Here is a 25,469-nt window from a genome sequence, read left to right as displayed (position 1 = left end):
ACTTTATTCCAGGCAAGCCCCAGGTTTTTAAAAACACTAAGACAAACTAACAAGCAACCTGCTAAGGCAAAACACTCCTGCAGTCCAAACACACAGAGCACTAGTTTGGAGAAGGAAGCAACTGAGAGGAGCTGAGCCCCAGGAATTGTTTTATATCCTTGATGCCTTCTTGTGCACAGCATAATAAACACAGAGGACTCTGCAGGTGCTGATGGCCACGGAGACTCCAACCTTCAGTGTGCTCTGTGGATGTGGACTGTTATTCAAAGAGAGGTCTGCAAGAAACTGCGCAGTTCCTGCACACACAAAAATAAATCTCATTCTCTTCAGCCACTATGCCCAGGATCAGACTCTTTAAACTTATCTCACTCTGGCAGCTCTTTACAATTTTCCCCATGCCTTGTTATTCTCTTACGAAACTCGCAGCGACACATTCTGCACCTGGTGTTCCAGCCCACAAATCAAACATATTCCCCCAAATAAGAAAATAACAACTCACTGTTTAAAGAAAACACACTTGCAGCCAAATTAGAAGAGTATTTGCCATATTCCCACGTCAGCCCCCTCACAGTAATTGTATTTCACGTACTGTAAAAACCTAAGGAAACTGAGCTCCTTATCTGTAAAAACTACTGTACTTCTTTTCTCAAAGATTTGTCTCCAACAACAACCGAACGTCACATGAGTGAAAGTCTGAATGATATTGCACTCATGTGATTCTGTTTCTATGCAGGCTAAACCTCTCTTTTCTGTTTTGCATGACTCCACAAGCTTTTTTGAGATTTAAGGACTAATCCTATTTCACCAAAACATTTTTGTTTGCCTCACATCCCGTTCCCCCATCTCTCCTTTACTGGCAGTGGAAGTTTGGAGTCTTTTCAGTTTGCAGGCAGAGGAATACATTTACACTCCTTAAAAACTTTTGGAGAAGAAGTAAAGGAGGTTGGGTTTAGCTCTTATGAGAATTTGATGTCCTGTAATCTGTCCCATAGGTGTTCTGTTTTGGAGATGACTTGCTTCCAAAAGTGTGGCACATTAGAGGAGGGTTATTTCAAATGCTTATAAAACAAAAAAAGTGAATTAGCATTTACTAGAGCGAACAGGACTGTTGTTCCAGCAGACACTGCCCACCACACACTTGTGTCAGGGATTTTTTCTGACAGCTCCCACTTTCACTGTTTGACTGTGAGGCTTCTGAAGATTACACAACTCTTGCTACATTGCCCTTACAGCAATTCAGTGGCTCCATTCTTAATTTGTAATTACCTTTCAACACAGAGGTAATCACACTAGCATTTTGTCATAACATTTTGTGGGTTATCTGACAGAGCTGGTAGTCGTTCCTCCTCCCTGTTAGGCTAAGAGGTGTTTGGAAAACATTTCCTGAAGGAAATTCTAATTCAATCTTCTAGATAAGTCATTTATCCCTTGCTGTTCTTCTTGTGAGAGTTCAAGTCTGAAAAAAATAAAAAAATCCTTTTTCTTTTGGATATCGGTGCAAAACATACCTGCAGGGCCTGAATGTACCAGCAAAATTCTGGTCTTATTTTCCCCATGTATCACTGGGAGACAAAGTTAATTGAACAGCTGGATTAAAAAAACCCCACGTGATAGACAATATGGATCACCTGCAGTAGTTAGTCAGTGGGCTTCAAAGAGTGCTGAGAATTCTCAGCAGAACTTTCTCTTTGTAATTCAAACTATTTCTCCTTTCTTTCATATCTGGAGACCTTGAGCAGATCCAAAGATGAATCACTGTTAGAGTTCCAGCTCCATTACAAGACTGTGGCAATCAGTGATGCCATTTCAGTGATTTACACAGTCCATCCTTCTCCAGGAGGAGTGGAGAGAGGAGAAGTGCTGCGATGAGCTCACTGAGCAGCAGAAGATTTTAATGAAAGGAAAGGAACAAAAATCCAAGTCTGAGCCAGGAATATGCCCGAACGAATATGCAAATAAGAAATTTGCGGGCAGACATTTTCTCCTGGTTTGGTTTGGTTTGGTTTTTTTGACAAATGGTATCTGGCCTGTGGAAAACCTACCTAACAGCTACGTTAGGCAGGGCTGCGGGAGAGCTCGGAGATCAAAGGAGAAAGGCTTTGCATTTAAAACTGGGAAGGATGATTAACAGATACACGGGAGTCTCTGGAGCAAAGGACAGGAAATGCCAGTGAGCAGCACGGTCGGTGCTGCACATGAGCTGTGACTAACAGCTCTGCACTGCACCTCTGCTCAGACTCTGCACTGACAGCTCCCCGCCTGAGATCTCATTGCAGCAGCTCTTCATTAGGTGTTTCTTCCGAAGTCAAACCCTTTTAATCCAAGTCTGCAACGGCAGAATTTCTGACTACGGTAAAACAAACAAAGCAAGCTTTCAGACTACTTATCGGATAAAAGCACGTATGTTGTTGTACTGTGCACATCGTAAATAGCACATACAGCTACTGCAATAATCAGATGGTGGGAAATGCCCAGGATGAAGAAATAGCTGCGTTTATTCAGATGAAAGCCCCTGCCATAGAGCATGGATCCACTCTAGTCTGAATTATGCATGTGTGCTTTTCTTGGCAAGCCTAAAAATAATACACACTTTAGATTTTTAATCCATTTGGAGAATTAGATCATGAGCAAACAAGTATAGACATCTTAGATTTTCCTACTTTCAGTACTCAGGGAGAGGGTTGTCCATATCACTTATCAGGCAGCATTCTAGAAGTAAATGGACTGAGTTTTCTTGAGAAACCAGTCAAATTGCAGTCAATTGGAAAGCTCAGCAAAGAGAATGTCATTTCTCCAAATGACACTCACTTAGCAGAGGAACATTTTGCAAAGTCAATGGGATCAGTGATAATAGAGCCAGCAGGAAAAATTAAGGGTGTCTTGGGGATAGCTGGGCAGTGCAGGAGTAAGAGAAAGAGGTCGTGACTAAAACCAATTCTTATTTAAGTCATATTTGACCAAGGGGCTGAGCTGAAAAAAATGTGAGAGCAAAAGTTTCAGAACGTAACCCATCTCATTTTGAAATTGGAGTGAAATAGTTCTTTTTGGACATTTATTTCATACTGTTAATTATTCATCTCAAAATTCACCTAAATTTAAGGAAATCTGGAAAACATTTAGTTTTAACTGAGCTGGCAAATATTTTAGGCTGAAAAGCAAAGCATACATTGTTTTGCCAATAGTTCTGTAATTGCTGTTTCGGTTCAATTCTGGTTTTGTTTCTTGCAAAATTTTTGTTTCAGCCACTAAGAATATGAAAGCAAACAAAATTTACCAGCTTTAGCTCACGGGGATCTGAGTCCAGTGTGGAATGCAAAGGTGCTCCTCATTGCTGGGTAAATTCATCCTTTAAGGTCCTCACAGTGCAGGTGCCCATACACTTCTCACAAGAACAGGGCCAGTAGTTGGTACCTGTGCTGGCAGGCACAGCTGAGAGGTAAATTAAGAGATATATAGCTAAAAGTGTATTTCAGGACTCAGGGGTGTTCACCTTCTCTAAACCAAGCCCAACACTTCAGCAGGGATAAATAAGGCAAAGGACTTTCATTATTAAGTAGTGATACTACTGAAAGGGCAAAATAGTAAATCTTCACAGCTTCCTCTGGGAAAATCATGATAAAAAATGTTTGATGCCAACAATGGGAAACTTCCTCTAAGCTCTTCCCCAGGAATACAGAGAAAGGCTGGGCCAAGGAAACAGTTAAGAAAGAGGTAGAAAAATAACCAAAATTGCTGTAAGTTTGCTTGGTATAGTGAATTCTGAGGTCTTCTCTTCCTCAACAACTAGCATTTATGCTTTGACTCCTCCTGGTTTGGAATGCTAAAAACAATTAATATTTCAGCAAGGATAAAAGGTTGTGGAGCTGGCAGTCACTTACTTACCTAGAGCAGAGGTAGCCCCCAGAGGGCAGGTGTTACACAAACATCCCTCCAAACCAGGAGTGGAAGGGCCACATCCAAGGATGAGAAAGCAGCTCAGTCATTATTCATTTTTATTGCACTGGTACCCAGGCCCTGTGTAAATATTATTTCTGTCTCAGTAGTCTCTTGCTGAGCCAACCAACAGGATGCCAATTAGTGATCACTTTCTAATCTTATTTTTAGTCCTCTGCTTTAAACATCTGTTTACTGCTAAACTGACAGAGGTCCCTTTACCCACTGAATGGCCCAAACAACATTTCAGCTCCGGAGAGCTATGTGATATTTATTCTTTCTCTTAATACCTTTGTAGCCAAAACATCAAAACCCAAAATAGATAAGAAAAAACAGAAATCTAGGTACACACATATAAAAGTCTACGTCCACAGGCAGGGAACAAATATGCACTATATTTCTACAACATCTAGACCAGAAAAAAACTTTAATTATCGTGGCGTGTATGTAAATGTCAAACATATTAGCAAGATGCAAGGGAGACACATGAAGCAGTCTCATAAAATAAAAAATATTTAAATGCCAGGAAAGTGTAATGTATTGCTAATTTCTGCAGTCACTGCTGCTATGTTTCTGTGCTCTATTCAGTAGTCAGATGTGAAATGACATCTTTCAGAAAAATATTTAGCCTACTGCCCCTAAAACAAACAAAAAGAAGAAAACATTCCTTTTGTACCCCAGGATACAGAAAACAGAAAGATTGCTTGCTCTGGGTGGTAATTAAATGATCCTGAGGACGGCGTGTGAGTGTTTGTGTTCATACACACACTCACCACCTACCCCCAGTCGTAATTAAATGATGTTGTGTTTGTACACACACACACTTATCTTTGCCAAATCAAAGAGCTCCAAAAAACAGATCAAACAGAACAGGAAAATCAGCTAAGAGTGAGACAGAATGCATCAGGTTTCAGGCTTTCCTAAGTCTGTCATGTACGAAGAGTTAGTAATTAATACGTGGCAACACTGCAAACAGCACAGCCCTGTCCTGGACCCTGTAATCCATAAGGCTTTTGACCTGTATGAGCAGAGAAGAGAAACCTTTATGAAGTTCAAACAAGTCATTATTCTTCTCATTCACATCATTTCCTTTAAAACTTGTCATTTCTAAATTTGACCATGACATCATGAAACATTTTGAATCATTGACGTGGGGTTACAAATGTGACTAGAGCAGCACTAAACAAAACTAAGGTTACAGTCTTTGCTAAAAGGCATTGACAGATTTACAACAACCTCTAAAGTTTTGCCACATTGGTAGTGGTTGGACTTCCGAGCCAGTTACACTTTCTCAGCAGAAAACGAATTTTTAGAGTTAACACACCCAGTCAAGTGACTCCGTGGAGAATTTAAATGTCTCTATAATTATTTTTTATAAATCTTTATGGCTCATCTTTCTAAACAGCTGCATAAAGAGGAACTATACTGAAAATTAAAAGCACTTAATGCACACTAAAAGGCAGAAACTGAAAGGAAAGTTTATTTTTGTAAGACCTGTTGAGGGAGGAGAAACTTGCTGTCTGTCTGTACAGACTCAGAGATTAGGTGACCACTAGGAATAACATGTATGGACAATTTTGTTTATATTTTCAGTAGCTTGGAATCACATTCAGTCTTAATTGCTGTTTTCCTACCCTACAGTTGAAAAAGTTGTATTCTTCTCTGTTTCTAGAGGGGTACCACAAGACATTATTTCATCCATAGGGTAGGTGAAAGAAGAATAACTTAACAATGTTTTCTTAAAAACATTTGTAATTAAGATGTGATTTTGATGCACATTACCAATGTCTCTGCCCAGCAATATTATTGCTGCTGGTAACAGTGCTTATTTTCAAGTATTTTACCTATTTTCTGCACTAATTATCTGTAAAAGGTAACGGTTTTTCATATTAATTTGTCCATTTATTCACCTTCTGTTGTTCCATTGATGACCAAGTGAGAAACTTCAGAAATGCAAAGGCAGACAAACAGTGAGGACATATCTGTGCTCTCTTCAGGAGGGAGCAAGCCCACCCCATCCAAACACACTTAGGAATTTGCCTTTACCTGCATTTAGCCTGAAGTCAACAGAACACTGAGGAAATGGAAAACCATACCTGGAGTCAGTCTGGACACTCAGACAGGAGAGCAGGTGCAACAACACCTTTCAGGTCTGTTTGTCATTTTGCCCACAGAGGACTCTTAAATAGTTGCCCATCTTCAGTCCAGCAGGAAAAAAACCAACACAAAACACCTGTAGATAAAGCTCTGCCACTTCCCTCTGCTTCTGTGCAGCTTTTTTGGGGAGTTTAGGCAGTGAAGGTTTTGCCTCATCAGATACCTCGTCCTCTTATCCTCCTCGGAACTCACTCATGTTTACAATTCAACTAAAACACTTTCAAAATATCTTCAACCCTTATGGCCTTATTTTTGGTTTCATCCAATACTTGAAAACATCGAGCTAAATCCTATCTGAATTCAGACTGAAAAAAAAAAAAAAAGAGAGAAAAGGACAGGTTTCCACCCATCTTACACCACAAACCAAAAACTTTCTCTTGGTCAGGGCATTCCCCTCACTCGCCCTGGCCCGGCTGCCTCAGGTAACAGTTTCAGCTCCTGTAGCCTATTCAAGCCCAGCTTCCTAAATGCTGATTTTCCTCCAGTTTCCAGTGCTGCAAGCCAGGGGAAGTAAAGCTGGATGCTGAGAAATGCAGGCACAAAACATACTCTTCCCCACCTGAGAGTAACTGCAGACTCAGCCAAGGATTTCCCCGCATGCTCTTTTGAAAGAGCCCTGGGAATACAATTCATTTTTTATGCCTTCATCCACTTCACACAGTCATCAGACCTGAAACTTCTCCCAGTGAAAACACACACAATACACTAAACTCTGCTGTCTGTAGAGATACTTGTCATATTTGTAGCACAAGAGTACACACAAGGCAGCCACACTGTGCTGAACAACGAGCTCAGACAGGATCCCCTTCACTCCTTAGGCTGCCCAGAAAATAGAGATTATAGGATATCCTAATCTGGGACTACCTAATTTTATAACCTTGCTGTTCCCTAAAAAGTATTTTGCATGTATCAAATATATATATTTTTTTAAAATAGCCTACCAGGAAAGTTGAATCCTCTGAAAGTTTAAGTCTACAATTAGAATTATCTTTCGGAGGATTTATCCCAAAACCAGTTTCTCCTCACCACAACCACACTGGAATTCCATACAATTTAGCTGATAAAAATCTTATCTGTGGGGCTTCAATATTAAGTTTATAGATACTAATCTGACAGAACTTGGATTTAATTTCTTGAGAAAACATCTCTTCAGGAAAATGCTGAATTCTATGACTTAATTTCTACAATCTATTCTAGTACAACAGCACCACAGAGCAGACCAAGGCTCAAACTTCACATGTAGTTTCTTCATTTTCAGCCACTTTTCTCAAGTTCATTAAATGACTCTGTGTCTGTAAACCTGCTGGCAACTGGATACTCCACTTTCCGTGCACTTCCCGCCCCAGTGAGTTTAAATGCTATTTTACACTCTCAATTGAACATTAAAAGGGCAATGTTACACACCAGGAATTTCGTGTAGCTGTACTAGTGTTGACTGCTGTAGCAGAGGACTGGTTTCCAAAGCAGCCCCAGAATTTTCTTGTAGACATTATAACCAAGAAATTGAAAAAAAACCTAATCAGCTCATTCCTTATAAATATGAGGAAAAAATAAACAAAATTAAGGGTTTGTCTCTTTTTAATTAAAGCAGCATTTGAGGCAGTTTTAAATATCTTTCTGCACAGCTACAATGGATTTTTTTTTTAAAGCAGCATCAAAGCAAAAAAAAATATTTTTGCAGTATTATCTGACTCCAGGAACTACAACTTGCAAGCAAACATCACGTACAATGGAGATGATGCAGAGAAAAACTTGCGCCAGAAACAGAAAATTAATTAATTTAATAATGTGTGAGTAACGTCACAGCCCCATACTCATGTATAAAAAGCACACCTCTGGTGTCTCCCTGGCTACAGAATTCCAGCACCATCCTCTGAATCTGGTGTCTTCTAAGATCAAATCTTCAGCTTCAGCCTGCCTTACTATTTATAGCTGGACAGGGTTTCACAAATATTTGTAGACAGGAAGTGCTTCACAGAAGTTCCTTGTAATTCCTAGTTTTACATACACAAAAAGTTATTTGCCCCTCAGAAAGCTGAGACATGATTGTGCATATTAATAGGCATCTTATGTAGTATACACCTTTAATGTATGTTGTATTCGAATGTAAGCCTTTACCTTACAATTATCTCAATCAACCATTCATATAAGTAACAATAATGTTGTGTTATTTCTATGAATCCGGCAAAGATTACAACAGCTAGACTCATTTGGGAAGAACTTCAACTCTTACCAACCCTTGTGGTGGTAAAAAAACATCTTGGATAATAGACTGGGGACAGAAAATAAAATAAAATAAAATAAAATATAAAATAAAATAAAATAAAATAAAATAAAATAAAATAAAATAAAAAGGGGAAAAAAAGGAATTTGAAAATATTCTGAGTTTCTCAGACCAAAGCTGTTCTGAGCACTGTTACTGTACCTTTAACATCCACAATCCTGCTGGGTAAGAATGAGAACAGTGAATACAAAAAGCTGCCATCAATCCCATTGTGCTAAAGCAAGAGACCAGCACAGACACACAGGAGCTGATCCATGAACGCAGCTGAAGGAAACCTGCCTTGCACGTTCAGGGAGAATTTGAAATGAGAGAATAAATTGCTTTGAGTTGACAGATACATTTTTTCCTCCCTTATTACACCCTTTCTCTCCTATTCCTATGCACAGGCTCCTGCACACATTTCCATATTCACTTGTAGGTCATCTCAAAACGAAAGGAAGCATCCAGGAAAATGCCACGGTCCTGGATTTGGGGGGAGGGGGAGGACTTTCAGCCAAGCTTCCGGGTCATCACTGCCTCTGCAAGTTGATTACTCAACTCTCTGCTAATCTGCTGCACAATGCAATTTGATTTCGATTTCCCAAGGAGGTGGAGGGAGGGAGAGAGGAGAATGTATCCAGCTGATGAAGCCATGCTTAGGTTAAAATCTGCTGAAAGCTCTCTGCAGGAAAAGGCACGGAAGGCACTGCAAAGGAATTAATGACTGTTCGTGTTCCCCCACTACCTTTTCCTTTATTAAATATTTTTGTTAACTAAATAAGCATGACCATTTTGTTCAACTTTACTCACAATATCCCCTAACACACGCAAAATCCTTTTTTGAAAACGGAGGTTTTTTTCCTAATAGGAACAAAAGGTGATTCTGTTTCTTGGATTATTTTTCTTGATCAAAAATTATAATTTTTTTGGTATTTAAAATTACTACTGGTACTTCATATATAGCTTAAAACATTTTTCCTTCTCCTGGAGGCAAAATTTAAAGGCCTCTGGCACCTTCATTGACTAAATGATTAAGAATTTATTTGCCATGCAACCTTAACAAAATAGCTCTGGAACACTTTATTAAAAATGCTGAATTTCTTTTCAGTGAGGAGGAAGCTTGACAGAGAGTTATATTTTGTAGAACTGGTTTGTCTCATTACATAAAGGTTTCAACATTAGACCATCAAACTTCATCAATTTACTTCCAATCTAATCCAACATTTCCCCAGCAATATCCTATTGGAAGTTACTCAATCTGCATATTTCACAAAGAGCAGCTCATTAGTTCCTTTTCTACCAACCTGCTTAATTACATCACACAGTAAAACCTCATTCATTTTAACAGAAGTCATTCTGCAGACTGATTTTTGTATTTTGATCCCATTTTTAATAGGTATTTTGAACCTTGTTATAGAAATTGCCCTTCACACAGCACGAAGTTCAAAAAGATAAAGCACATTTTGTGTAACTTACAGTACCAAATGCAGCCCATGAAGCCAGAGACCATCACAACATTACCAGGATTTGTACCAGCTGACCTTTGGATCAGACTAAAATGGCACTTCTTCAAAGCTGGGTCTGCTCTAATCAGATACAATGTAAAGCAATAAGGGACCTTCACTCAAATATTTACAGAGGGGTGTTTTTAATTATATAACTGAAATATTTCAACTATTACACTGGGGAGATTTGCATGAGCTTATTGTGACTTTACAGACTTGATCTGGTTTAAATTATGAAAGTCCTTTATAACTTCCTACATAAGGACCCAGATTAGAGTTTCTTTAATCAGCTCAAATGTATAACATTTGAATTAACCATTCTTACAGTGTGCTTTTCCTGGTGGGGACTTAATGCACCCACACAAAATGGGTACAGAGGCTTGTTCAACAGAAAAACATGAAGTAAACAAAGCAAAGGCAGCGTGCCTGTGACTGACAGGCAATTAGCACTGGGTATGACTTGGGCCCTACAGACTTCTTTTCAAACAGTCCCAGTACTTCAAAGACTATTTTGGAAAGTGGTCTTCTAGATCCACTTGCCATATATACATATATGTATATACATATATATATATGTGTGTATATATGTGTGTATATACATATATGTATCTATATATATCTATATATATATAGATATATATAGATATCTATATATATATGTATCTATATATATATATATGTATGTGGCAAGTGGGTCTAGATATATAAGTGGATCTAGATATATAAGTGGATATATATGTGGTAAGTATATATATATATATATAAGAATATATATATATATACAACAAATCACCATGGTAATTCTGTTTAATTTAAATATCAGAATATTTTTCAGTCAAAACTTTGTTTTATCAGAAGTCCAACTACTCACTACTTCACCTAGATTTTCATTGGAAAGAAAAATTTTTATAAGTATCCTCAGCTGTGAAGGTGACTCTCATAACTAATATACTGAAATGCATTTGGGGCATCCTGGGCTGATTAATTTTAAGTGATCTGAGATGTGAAAGCTGGGCTGTCAATCAGAGCAGGGACTGGGAGCAGGTTTCTCAAAAGCCAATCTGTACCTCAAAATCCCTGACAAGGGAGTGACACACTGAAGTTTCCATCTCAATGGAAATGTACATTTCATAAACTCCATTTTCCTACAAATGAAAAAAAAAAGTCTGGTTAGCTGTGTATGGCCACGTTATAAAAAACCAGGATGCGTTGTATTTTCATTATTTTAGCCCGATCACAGTTTCTAATTATCACTTTCTGATCAATCCAGCCACCACAACCACTACTAACTCTATGTGAAGCCTTTCCAGAGACAAGATGACTAAAAATAGTTAGGAACCCTCTTTTAAAAGTGACTAGAACGTTGAAAAAAGTGCAATAGTTAACTAGATTGCATTATAAGGAAAGAGCTGCTAAATATTTTCTGAGAAAATAAGAGATCTTATGTAGGTAACTCTAAAATTGAGAGCCAAGTGGTTTTCACATGTACTCCAAAACTCCTGAGCAGTGTTAGCTGGGGTACCTGGGGCCAGAAGCTCTTGCTTTGAACTCCTGAGCACAAACTGCTTCTCTGATGTCAGAAGGAAAATCCTCACTCTATAAGTCGTGCTGAGATATTGGAAATTCACTTTAGTAGGTAACACGGGCCCTACAAGGGCAGCAGTTTTCAATAACTCTGATCAATCTGCAAGCAATAAAAGAACACAATTTTTCGGAATATCAGCACAAAATTACTCTCTGATACTTTCACGTCCAATAGTTCTCCACATTAATTGGTCAGTGCACAATGTCAGAAATTTTATAGAAAATATTGCAGCACAAAAGGCTCACAACATACCCTGTGTCTGTGGAGAAAATCATCCTTCCCACCAGGTCTGTCCCTGTAGATACAGCCCCTAATTCAACAAAGCACTTACGCCTGATGTTTGGTGCTTTATTCCAGCAGAATTCAAATGCACATGTAAGTGCTTTGTTGAACAAGGAGAGATTTAGGCATATGCTTAAGTACTTCACTGAACTGGGACCAGGCTACTATTTATAGAAAGCTTTTTGTTCTGGTTTTATTGTTCAACACTTAAAGTCATCCTATGGCTTTTTCTTCCCTTTACCTTCCCCTCACACAGCAAAGCTTTTAGGGGTTACAATTTTCTTCCAGATGTCCCAGGTTTGAAATCAGAATGGATATCGTAAGCTCCTCCAATTACATTTTTTAATCATATTTACACGGGATGAAAAATCCCATCCCATCCCACTCCACCCCCAGCACTGGAGCATTCACATAGAACCAAACACTAACACTTGCACCCATAAGTGTTCACTCCAGCTTCTCCCAGCACCCTTCCATGTACAGTGCTCCATTCCACACAGAAATTCAGGCAGGGTCATATCTGAAGCAGAGTTTTATTCATCTTGAAAAGCCATCAGTGTTGTACACTCTTTGCTCTGCAGGGGCAGGTTGCAAACAGCACCGAGTGTTGTTGTGAGGAGACAAAAATTCTTCTGAATGACTTCCAGTTCAACACCAGCAGCTCTGTATTTTCTTTCTTTTAAAAAATATGACTCTATTGCAGAGGGATCTGGACCCACCAGCTCATCTTTCAGTGTTAATGAACATTTTTTCACTAGTCTTTGTTTTGATTAACCAGTGTCTTTTCACAGTCATTAGTATGATAACTAAAATTCCACGTCTCCCTAAAAAATCTCTAAATATTTCATCTGTTTTACTGACAATACAAGCAATCCACTGGTGTTCTTTTACAGATCTCATGTCCCCCACAAATACACACATGGGGCTTCTCTATGTGTACACAGATTACCCAAAGCCAGTGCTGTGCTTCTGGGATGCTTGAAAATCTGGTTGGATAAAGCCGGTAGGTTTAACTGACATCCCTGGAAAAGGCAAGTTTCCCTCCAAAGCGACAGCAAATGTAAGACTGTTTAGGAATTCAAATGGTTTAAGGGGAAAGGATTCATCTCGACATTTTTTGATAACGGAAGGAGAGAGCTAAAACGAAAGGAGAGGCGGCAGAAAAAAGAGAAGGAGTGATGAAAAGAGGTAGCTCCGGCTCCTCGGTGGTGCGTGAGAGCAGCGGCTGCGGCACCGGCCGTGCCTGTGGGAGGGAGGGAAGGCAGGGAAGGTAGGGAAAGCAGGGAAGGCAGGGAAGGCAGGGCACTGCTGCTGGTGTTTGATGCAGAGCCTGCGCTGCACAGCAGAGCCACTGCGGAGCCCCCTTCCCACTTCTCTTCCCAGGGAAATCCAGCGCTGAGCTTTCACTATGGAAATCTGGCCGAGAGAAACTCCCTTTGCTTGATGCTTCCTGCGCTCAGGGGAACAGGGTCTCGTGTGTCCTTGTAAACACTTGTACAGAAACAGCGGCAAAGGCTCCATCATCCTTTCCTCCTGTGATTCTTTCACCTCTGGCTTCCAAGACGGGCAAAACCATCTCCCAAAAGCACATTATTTCATCAGAGTGCCCTAACAACAAAGCCACTAAAATCACTGAGAGAAACTTTTTACCATTTTCAGGAGGTACTGAATCAGACTGCAATAACCTTCAGCTGAATTATTAATGGTACCTTGTAAGCCATTATCATGGGAAGATCTCTATTAGTCACCAATTTAGAGTGCTGTTTTCAAAAACATCCACCTTAAGGATGTGCAAATTCCATTGACAAGCCAACAGGACTTAAAATTCCATTTGGCTTCCATTCCTCCCCTTTTTAAAAATCCTGCTGTTAATACATTAAACCTTTCTACTGCATTATCTATAACTTCTTTGACAATCAGGCCATAAATGCTACTTTACAAGAATATAACATTTGGTGCTAAGTTTACAAATGCTATTTTCCCTCCCTGGAGCAGGATGAATTTTAAATGCAGGGTATTTAGTTCTAGGCAGGTTCCTCTATTTGAAATGCAAAGGTTCTCAGAATGGTGCCCTCGAGAAGAACAGCAAAAATCCTGGTGTTTTCATGTACAGAGGAGACTTGGTTGGTTGTGTATATGCAGAACCTGACACGCTTTCTTCTGTTTAAGGAAGTGGCTTTAATACTCTTGATGAATAACATTACAAATATCTTGCAGACACAAACAGTGCTTTAGCACTTACAGCAGCATTTTCTACCCAAAATTCCCAGGAGCTTTACAAGCAGTGATGAATTAACCCTTGAAACATTCAGGTTGGGTTCACATTGTAGCAGTTTAATTATAAATCTGAAACAACAGCCCAAGCAACTCGTATGAAGGCAGAAAATGCCCCTTAAGAAAGCAAGTAAAAACACACAGAGTCTTAGTTCCCCATCCCACCACATACATGCATTTTTTCAGTCTTTCCATGATGCTGCCTTGAGGTGGAAACAAGGGATATTATGAAGTTGGAGCTGTGCTAACAAGATAGAGGTATGAACATGGAAGTCATTACTAACACTGCAGCTGTATTTTATTCTGATGAATAGAAAAATATTGGCTGAGATTTTAAGGGCAGCAATACATTTCAAGTAAGCATTATCACAAGTCAAGAGAACTCACTTGTACATTGAAAGGAAGATGTGAAGGAAGCACAAAAAAAAAGTGGAATTCAGGGCAACAGCTTCAGCAAACTCAGTCAAATGATTTGTAATGGCTCCTGAAGAGATGATCGAGGAGTTCAGGAAACTGATAATTACCAACAAAGCAGGTATAAAATAGTGCAACAGATTATCTCAGTGCAGAGGGACCACAGGAACATTGTAAGAGACCATTATTGTTACACCCAGAGTCTTTAAAGGCTTTGACTGTCAGAAGAGGTTGTACAGAAGGTGAAACAAGTGAACTTAACAAAGAACAAGTAGAAAAGAAGGGCACAAACGTCTCAGGTCTGATCCAGATGAGCCAACACACGAAAGGATCAACAACTAATGAGGGACATAAAAAGGCAATAGGAAAAGGATCTATAAATACAACAGAAAAAAAAGTGGGAGACAAAGATAAGTAGGGATTTTAGTATTTAAGAGGAAAGGAGAGAAAATAACAGATGGCAAAGAGAAAGCTGAAGTATTCAGTACTTCCTTCATATTCTTTTAATGTCTCCATCTAAAGGATAATGAAAAGCAAAAAAAATTTCCAAAGTGATTTTTACCAAGAAGAAAAAAAAGAATAGGCTAAACAGTATCAAAAGAAGCCAGACCTACTCAGTCTGATAGAAAATGGTGAAGTTCACTGCAGAGTACTTAAGGAATTACATAAAGCCATCCCCAAACATTAGCTATAATATTCAATAATGCACAGAGGGTAAAGTTCCCAAAGGACAGTGGAGAGGCAAAATCAGTGTGCAGCTTCAAAAGGAGAAGAGGGTCTAACTCAAGGAACTGTAAACCAATCCACCTCCCTTTTATACTGAGGAAAAGGCTGAAACAAGTTTAATCATCCCATAAGCACCTGAAGGATTAAGTGCCTGAAATTAATGAGGATGTCAAAGCAATGCCATTTCCTTTTTGATGTGGTGACTGGGCCACCACAGAAGGACAACCCAGGAATGGGCAGTTCAGACTGTCTACAGAAAGGCTTTCAGTAACTGGCCAACAGGATATTTTCATGGGGTGTAAGGACTGATACGAGACTGCTGATTAGCAGGGGGTTGATATGCAGCTTAGTGGGTGCATAGTTTCTTTAAAGAAAACCAAACAAACCAACACTCACATTAAAAGTGATCACAAAACTCCCTGTCAATGGAATGCATCTCACAATTCACTGTACACATTAGAAAATTCCAGTAGAGAAAAATGTTTGTGATGTAAGCAGATAGGGTCCAGATCATCTTATTCCACAAACAAACAAGATCAAAATTCAAAACGAAACTTAATACATTGAAGAACTTTTTGAAAAGTGAAGTGTAAGCAGAGAAAGTGCAAATCTAGACATCAAGTGGAAACACAAAATAGAAATAAGCTGAGTTCTGCTGAAACGGATCTGGAAGACACTGTAGACTGTGAGTTACAAACAGGATAATGGTATTTTTAAAAAGGCATGTGTCACACCAGGATGTCTAACAGGAGTGCCACACACAGAGTAACCTTTCCATTTTTCTCTACTGTCCAGAAACTTGCAAAACCTGAGTGGGGGGAAAAAAAAATCACAAGAAAAATTCACAGTAAATGTAACTCTGTCTTGTCATCTTATTTAGCCAGGGAGCAATAAAAGTCAGCAGTGCCAAGGGAAAATATGAGGGGAACACTATTGAGTCACACAAAAAGCAATGTAATACTGCATCTTTTGGAGGGAACACACCCATTAACACCAAACTTCACAGGCCATAATGGCATTTTCTTGTTCCTATTGCTCTCAAAGTCTTTAGCACTTGACACAGAATCACCAGGGTTACAGTGTGTAACACATTGATTTTTCAAAGTATTTAACCTCTCAAGAATCATTGTTCATCTTCCAGATAGATCCTTGTGGTATTTGTATGTTTAACCAAAAAAATGGGCCTAGTTTTTGTCAGGGATTTTGGACACTTGGTACTCACTTTAAATAAGAAAAACCCAATAACGTGGAATAGATCTTTTCCAGATAAAATTTTGACATTTTCCTTTCATGTAATTACCTTCTACTGTTTATAGGCCAAAACTCATGCCAGTCTTTTATTTTTAGTTCATATAAACTGATTTAAAGCTCGTAAAACACTTCACACATTAGAACATGCAGACTGTAGAATAAAGCAGTGCATTAACACTGCATTTGAATTTAAGACTACAAGTTCAGTGCAGCAAAGCAGTTGTATATGCACCTAATATTGCCACCAATTAGTTATTATTGTGTAAGTTTATTCTCAAAACTACCATTTTGCTTCTTCTGTGACTGTAGGCCAGCACCTAAAAATGCAGATCCGCTTCCTCAGATGACAAAGAATATAAATCTTGATTCTTTTAGAGTAATTACCTTAAGCTTCAGCAATTGCTGAGAAATCTGATGTTAGCAAAGAATATGTTTCTGCTTGATTATCATAAATCTCCTCATTCATATTGCTGCTTAAAAATATTTTGAGACAGCTATTAAAATACTTTCTAGGAACCCATCAACCTATTGGAAGTTTTCAGTTTGGGTTACAGAGACCATTCCCTGAAAACAAAATTCCTATTATTTCAATCCTCTTAGACAGTATTAGCCTCTTCAAACAATAACTACATTACAGAAGGGTTTGTAATACCAAGAAAGTACCTGAGTCACAAAAAATGAAATGCTGGATTGTCTAATATATGGCCCTATTTTGTATGCTCTGCTGAATCCAATCACACCTTCCATGATGGAAGAGTTCCCATTAATGGGAATAACTTCTACTGATGAAGAATTGCTATTCAATAAGCAGGACAGAATATAGATGATCAGCAAATACAGTCAAGGTGACACTGTGACTTTTGCACAGGAAAGCTGTCCAGAGGCTTGGAATCTCCTACTCATAATGAGATAACGAAAGGAATATGCTTGGTGGTTGTTTCACTGATAACCACCAAGGAAAAGCTCCTGTTCACCAGAGAACTCCTGAACCTAAACCACTTCAAGAGCAGACATCAGCAGCTGCAGTACATTTAAGCAATCCCTATCCCTGCTCCAGGACTTTAAAGTAGATCTAATTTTCATGAAGTTCAATATAAGTTATTTAAAGCACATTAAAAAATAAATTGGGCTAAAGGCAATTCCCCAAACACTGTGGAATTAATGACTTATTAATCTTAAAAAAGAAATGCTGAATAGAGACAGCTGCAGTATTCTGGCTTCATAATGCACAAAGGTTTTCAAAACCTGAAATGTGCATCCAGGCTCAAACTGCTGCAGAGTTTGGTGGTTGTGAGAGGGAAATGTGATTTGGTCTTGCAGCTCCAGGTCCTGTCCCTTCAACAGCTAGAATCAATCCTTGATGAATTTGCAAACCCCTGTGATTGGTTTCCATATATACATACAATATGTGTATATTGTATGTATATATACATACATTGTATATAATATACATTGTATATTATATAATATATGTATATTCTGACTGCTACATGCAGGCAGGAAAAGCATCTCCCTCACAAGAAACACCAACGAAAGAAGGCAGGTTTGGTTCTGAAAGACCCAAGGCTATGACTTTTTAAAGGTGTTCCACTAGGCAATGAATAAATTCGTTGTGCAAACAAAGATTCTTTTATTATGACAACTGTACTACCTATTACACAGTATTGCTGCAGCTGCTCTTCCACAGATATTCAGCCATGGCACCACAAGGTTGCCTTCACAAGCCTTTGGCACCCCAAATGTGGCAACCTGGGGCAGAGCTGAGCAGTTCTTGGGATGTATGGCCTTGGAATGGGAGTGATGGGAAGACTGTAAAACCTGCCAGCAACGTTAAGGCCTTTGGATGAGAGGAGAGAAAGAGCTGAAGGCAGATAAATAAGCTCCCACAAGGGAATTGCTATTGAGGCCATGAGGGCACTGACCTGAACACTCAGACTGAAGAAAAAGGCTCTTCAGAAATGTCTTTTCTGCACTCTTAAAGGTGTACAATGAACCCTCCAAAACATGCTTCTTGTTGTGTTAAATATGCAGCAACTCCTGCCTCCAAGAAATATTTAAACCTTTTTTGGTTTACATTCCAGAGTGTGGAGGGTGTCCCCGCAGCACGCCAGCTACTTTATTTATACGTTACAAAATATTCAAGAATTCTGAACATAACGTTCAAAATATGTAAAAACAAGGCCTTTTGCATAATGGCCTCTAGATATAAGGCCATGCTGATGCATATGGAGTGACTCAGGATTATGCCAGTTACACAGCCCTTAGGACATGCTGTATTAGATCACATAAATGTGAAGAATTGGTCACACCTGTAAAAAGGAAACCTGAAATATTTCACTACTAAATAACTCCATTTATGAAGAGGAAACTTTTTTTCAGAGTAGGCTTTGGCAAAAAACAAGCCTTTCTGGTTTAACTGATAATTCTGTAGCATGAGACCAATATGTATCCCAGCCTCTGTGACACACATTACTGTCACTTCTACCATCCTATTATATGCTGTTATTATTTGTTCATGCTCACTTTTCCTTTCTCAGATACTTTGGATTTTTTTCTTTTCAGATAATTATAACTATTATATCCTTTTGCATTTGCCGTTTCTATACTTAAAATAGTCTGCATTTATATTTATCTAGTTTTTACAGTTTTCTTCTTTCAAAGGACAACTTAAGTTCCACTTTGACCTTTGTGAATTGCAGACATTTGCTGCACAGTATACATTATATGTAAAGCTGGTTTTAAACAGAATTCTTCAGTCTGACACACACATTCCAATGGTAAGCTTCATCAGAAGTTTGACCTTTGTTCAGATGTTTGTTTTAAAAGATTTCAGCAGCCACACAATTTTGTTTAAATGTAAACATTCGTTCTGTTCCCAATTATCTTCTCCACTATCATCTCCCATCGGACTGTCACTAAAACAGTCACTTATCTCTTGCATAATTGCTCTGCTTTTTCTTTATGGTTAGCAGAGATTATTTCTTCCCCAACTGCAGCCAACATCCTGCACCTTTTCTGAGGTTACAATGCAAGTTTTAAGGGTGTTTTGAGTAGCAGAACTTTCTTTTTAACCTCACTTGCTATACTTTAAACTGCCTATAATAACCAGAATATACAGGTTTTGTTGATGTAGATAAACTCTAAGCAAGCACTTAGAGGATTATCAATATTCAAACAGTCCTAATTTCTACTCACACAACTGAAGTCCCTGTGGTAAGTGACCTGAAGTGCTTTATTCTTGGCTCACCATGGATGAAGAACCAGACAAAGGCGCCAGGTTTGACTCAGCCATCTACAAAAAGGTAGCAAACCCTTTCTGAGGTGCCCTAATGTGCTGATACCTGACATGGGACACGGTGGGGACTCAGAGCCCTTGGAGGCAGTGCCAAGGCCGGGGGGGGACCCTGAGGCATCTCCAAGTGCCTGTTTGGGGAAAATCAAACCAAACCCAACCCACAGGCTATGATAGTGGTGCATTCAGTCTCCCCACTGTGCTACTCCAAAATGAATCCTATCAGGGTGACAGCATTACATAGAAATACACCCATCATCTCCCCATGGAACTTGTCAAAACCAATAGAAATGTGCTTAGTATAATCAGGAAATAGGGAATTGAATGGTTAAAGGACATGGTCTGGACAGAGAGATGTGCCAGACATTTGGATCAATATCGCATTCAATAGCCTGGATAATCAAGAGGCTGTCCTGGATTTACAGCATGTGAGCAAAGGACAACGCCGGTAGTGATACCAAATAGGAAATCAAGCTAGCATAAAACTCTGCCTTCATTCCATTAAAAGTTAAAGTGAAGATGTTCATACTGACACTAAACTGAACATTTAATACATATTCTTTTGCTTTAGGAAGAACTTACTGCTATCTTCACTTTGAAAATGGAGCTTAGCATTAGGTCAGGAAGTCATTAAAAATACTGAGTTTATTAGCAAGATACACAGACATACAGAGGCAAGCAAGTGCTTCTTCACATAAAACTCGTGAAAATGCTGAATCCTGTTTGAGTCACCACACGAAAATTAGTCACGTGTAGATGAGGGGACAGGATCAGAAACGAAGTGCTACTTGAGAACACGATGGTAGGCATGCAGTCCCACTCAAAGAACTGCTTACATAACTAAGGGTTCGCAGTATCTACCAGCCATACACCAGTATTCTTTAAAGGATTTCTTTTTACTCTTTGGGAGTTGAGTTTCAGCAGTGTCAACTTTCACACTGTTTAAAAACTTACATTTTAGCTTATTTCGGCAGCAGTGAAGTCCTACTCTACACCACTGCTTTCAGCTTGCCTGTCTTCCCAGCACCTTATCTTGGTGCTTCTCAAATATCACTTTGCTAAAAAATACGCTTTAAATAAAAAGAAAGTAAAGAATGTATTAGCACAGGATTAGGTTGGTGTAATGTGATAAAAGTCCACAGTAAGATGGGGGGGAAAACACCCACAAGCAAAAAATGATCAGCAAGAAATACACAGAAAGAAGTAAACTTTTTGACAGTTTAATTCAGCAAAAGAGAGGTTTCCTCCACCTACAAGACAACAGGCCTTTCAAAGATACATAACGGAAGACAGTGTTCCTTCTTTCACATTTCTAGTACAGTCTCCAAATCAAGATTTTAGGAAAAAAAAAAAAAAAAAGGAGCCCATTATGTTCAGTGGCAGTAGGAAAGCACATCTTGACGACATCCATGCAAAGGTGGTGGCGAGCGGGACTACAGTGGCCACCTCAGCCGGCGTCCGGGGGCACCTCTGCGGGCGGCTGGTGCACCGGGGACCGGGGCAAAGTTACCTCCCGCCGCACTTCTCCTCGGGCTCGAAGGTGCTCGGAACGCCTCGCTGGAGCACTGCAAGGCTTTGAAAACTACTGCTCGTACAACGTTTAAATCCCCCCGTGAAAAAGAAGGGAAAAAAAAAAAATCCCCGGTCGTAGCAGAGCTCAGCCGCAGGCGCTGGGCGAGCTCCGGGGACACGGCGGGGACAGCGCTCCTGGGCGGGCTTCTCCTTCATCACCCCCGCCGAGGGAGCAGGGCTGCGGGGTATAACCTCCTCCTGACCCTCTCAAATTAATATTTTTAAGAGGAGCATCACCTTCTGGCACTCGGCGCTGCTGCTGCTCCCGCCGGGCGCGGAGCCTCGGGCGGGCGGTGGGCTCCAGTACCGCCGGGTCCCAGCCCCCGGGCAGGGCAGAGCGCGGCCACCGCCGCCTCCCGACCCGCTCCTGTCCCCGCGAGCCTGAGGCGACACCGGCGGGTTCCATCCATCCATCCATCCATCCATCCATCCATCCATCCATCCATCCATCCATCCACCGCCCCAGCGCATCCCGCGGCCGCATCCCCGCTGCCCCCGGCGCCGCCGCTCCGGGGCGGGCTCGGCCCCGCCGCCCTCCCCGCGACCCCCTCAAGGTCACCCCAGCGCGGGGCAGCCCCGGGGGTCGCCGCTCCATGCCCGCCCCGCTCCTACCTGAGGCTGAGAGCGGAGCCGAGCGGAGCCGAGCGCGGAGCCGCCGCTGTCCCTTCACCGGCGGCGCCCGGGGGAGTCCGGGCCGCGCTCGGCGCCTCCTCCTGCGCCGGGGCCGCTGCGCTGCGCGGGGAGGCGGCGGCTCCGTCAGACTTAGCGGGGAAGCCCTGGAGGGGGGCCGGGCAGCGCCTCTCCCCACCCCGCGAGGTGCCGGAGCCGAGCCGAGCCTCCCCCGGCGGGGCTGGGGCTCCCCTCAGCGGGGACAGGCTGAGCCGCGCCCCGCTCCGCTCCGCCGGGGGCTGAGGGCAGCGCGACCCTCCGCACAGGGGGGGTGCGGGCACACAGGGGGGGTGCGGGACACACAGGGGGGGTGCGGGACACACAGGGGGGGTGCGGGACACACGGGGGGGGGGGGGACACACGGGGGGGGGCGGGACACACAGGGGGGGGGCGGGCACACAGGGGGGGTGCGGACCCTCCGCGGGCTCGCAGGTTGTCGAGGCAGTGCCGGGCAGCGAGAGGTGATGCCGCGCAGGTGAGGGCGGCTCTGAGCCCGTTTCGGCCGGAGGGGCTCAACCGCGGCAGTTCAGCAGCAGAGGTTTGACACCATCACCTTTTCTTTTGCTTTTCTTTAATACTCGCGGTTTTCAGTCCCAATTCTCCAAAAATCACAAGGGGAAGGCCCGACCTTGATTCTGAGAGGTGGAGAGTCCCACCCTGGGACAGGGAAGCTGTGGAAAAAGGAAAAATATATCTGTGTTTTCACTTTCTAAAAGAAGTACAATGTACAGGTGACGGGCATTAAATAGACTAAGCAACTAACACTCCAGTTTTGAAAAATTAGTAATAAAACTCAACCCCACAAGTTAGATTTGAAAATACTACTTTTGCTTTCAACATTGCTAAAAAGAGGATGACACCTCTGAAACATTGCCAGAGTACTTCATATTGGGTGTTTAATTAAACTATCCTGGTTTTACACACAGGCTTAAAGTAGATTTCATAACAGTTCTCTTGTGCCACATCATCTTTTCACCATGAGAGTTAAAACCAGTTACCAAATGTCTCCAAGACTGAACTGAATCAGAGCAACTTTTGAAGAGCAGGAAAACATATTTGGTAGATAGGATGGGGGGGTTTTTGGTGTAAAAGATACACACACATCATACAACACCTGTAGACTGCTACAGCAAACAACACTAGTACTTTAATCGGAATACTGGAAATCTTCCACCACTTTTTATTGGTGACTAGCAGTGCTGGCCAGCCCTGCTTGTTGGAGAGATGATACACTGTTAATTATATTCTGATTACTATCTTGGCTTCTTCCTTAACACCATTTAAATTCGGGTCTCAACCTTATCTCATCAAGGACTTAAGGAAAAAGTAGGACAGCCAACATAACAAAAGTACAACTCCCTCCACACCTTTAAAAACTATTTCTGACTTATTTAAAACCAGGAGAAGCTGTGACCATATTTTTGTAGTCCTTTCAGACAAGCTCATTAACAAAATCCAGACTTCTAGTTCTCACCAACCTCAGTTATCAGCTTTGGAATGAAAATCAGAAACCTGTAGCTATTCTGCAAATATCTAGATTAGTTTTCTCATTTGATCTTAAACCACATGTTTACTGTCAACTGAGAATCAACATTTCTGGTGCTTTCCCCTGCTACATCTCCCTGGGTCATGACAAAGATCAAACCAACTGAGAAAAACTAATCAAGAGTAGCAGCATCTCTGTTCTGACAATGCTTAGAAAGATGGCAGAGAAAGCCTGAATGAAATGTTTACAAAAATAATCATGCAAACATTAGGTAAATGTGGTGCTATTTCCAGCTTGTGCTTATTAATCATTTAAAGCAGATGATTGGAGCACCATTTGAAAAGCATTAGATGTGCATTCCTACTGGCTGCCTGCAAAGACACTTGGCTGGCAATTCTGTGCTGCTACATCCTGCAGACTGTTTTCACAGAAATACTAAATTCCACACACAACTACACCTGTTAAATACTAAGGATCACAGCATAGAGCTCAGGATCTAAATATTACACAGGACAGTCTCCAAACATGTGATTCCTCACATCATAACATCCTCAGCAGGTCAGCTACTGCAGCTGGAATTAATAACACCAGAGCAGTACAAATCATTACTTTCCTTGCTTCCTCTTCATCTTCAGCCCCTCTGGCTGATTTTGTCAACTCCAGTGAAACAGCAGAAGTGTCTGGCTATTTATCACTTGAGATAAGCAATGACAGGGCAGCTTTCTTCATTTTAATACCTTCTGCCTATGGAAGTCTTTCCCCATGCAAACAGTGAAGTAGAATTTCATAAATTTCTGACAACTTTAGAAGCTGTCCTTATATTTTTATAGACTACATGACAGAGGTCTCACCACTTCTTTGTCTCCTTTGGAGATCTCTTTCTTTTACTACAGCACTTTTAGGAACTCAACCTCTTATGTACAGCTTTAAGATTACTTAAAGCATGATGTCAACAATAACAGCATCAGCTAAATACTAAAATTTAATGCTTCTCATGTTTTGGAGATTAGGACCATTTGTGTCTTTTCCTAAATTCATTGCATCTCTCTAAGTTGAGATTTAGCAATTCCTTTAAATTCTTCCTCATTTTCCTGGTTAATGGGGGAATACATGCACAGTGGAGGTCAAAAGAATGTAGAGGAACAGAGATCATGTTATCACAAAACACTTTGGCACTATGCTTGCCTCAAGTTTGAATAAGCTAATAGTGAATTATCCTTGTCAGACAGTTCTCAGGTTTGAGCTTCACATCATTTCCACAACCCGGAGCTCAATTTCCACACTAACAAAACAGAGGAGGAATTTCAGGGAAAGGCCAGTTCAGCAACTTATAGTTTGGCTGTATTACGTTAGAATGAAATAGCTATTTTTATTTCAGCATCCTTTATGAACTTTCTAAAAATAGATGTGTGCATTAAAGCACATAACTGTGATGTTCTGATATCATATAAACGTAACATCTTCCATCCCATGGAACCCTTTGGCACTTACAGAGTTTACCTTCGAAGTGTTGTTGGTACCAAATGGCAACACTGAGAAGAGAAGTGAAAAACATTTGATCTGCCAAAAATGTGGCAGTACATGGCTCAACAGAGCAAAGTGCAGTAGTAAAACCTGCCATAATTCCTCACCAAGCAGGCAGAAATGTTGTGTGAGGAGCTGTTATACAACAGTACAGAGCTCTGTGGAACAGAAGCAGCAGGAAGGATATTTGGAGTGCCCATACTGGACTCACAGATGTGAAGAAGTTTTGACTCTTTTATAACAAATTTGGACATTTAATTACCTGAATGTCCAGACCCAGCCTTAGTTGCTATTAGGAAAGAACTCCCATGGTATCATATGCCACCAAGCTATGGCACAAGTCCAGCATCTGATAGAGTTAGAAAGCATATCCCTGTGAATCACCAGTGAGATCTCCTGCAGTAATTTCACACCCTCACATCCCAGTCTCCCAGGGAAAGGCCAACCAGTCCTAAACCTCTGCTTTTTAAGGAGCAAAAGTAGTGACAGACAAAAGCTGTGTCAGTAACACGCTCTGTGACTGTGCCACGATGTCT

General features: G+C 40.8%; 1 protein-coding gene across 1 annotated transcript in view; it reads right to left on the bottom strand.

The window, feature by feature from the left end:
* ATP2B2 (ATPase plasma membrane Ca2+ transporting 2) overlaps positions 1 to 21,972 on the bottom strand; it is a 411,395-nt gene extending 389,423 nt beyond the window's left edge. The window contains exon 1 of the mRNA XM_027664917.1: positions 21,867 to 21,972. The gene's annotated coding sequence lies outside the window, so the exon portion shown is untranslated. The remainder of the gene's footprint in view (positions 1 to 21,866) is intronic.
* Between the last annotated feature and the right edge of the window lie 3,497 nt (positions 21,973 to 25,469).

Source organism: Corapipo altera, unplaced genomic scaffold (assembly GCF_003945725.1).
Source record: "Corapipo altera isolate COAL_440 unplaced genomic scaffold, ASM394572v1 124, whole genome shotgun sequence".
NCBI lineage: Eukaryota > Metazoa > Chordata > Aves > Passeriformes > Pipridae > Corapipo > Corapipo altera.
This window is presented reverse-complemented; position numbering and strand designations above follow the sequence as displayed.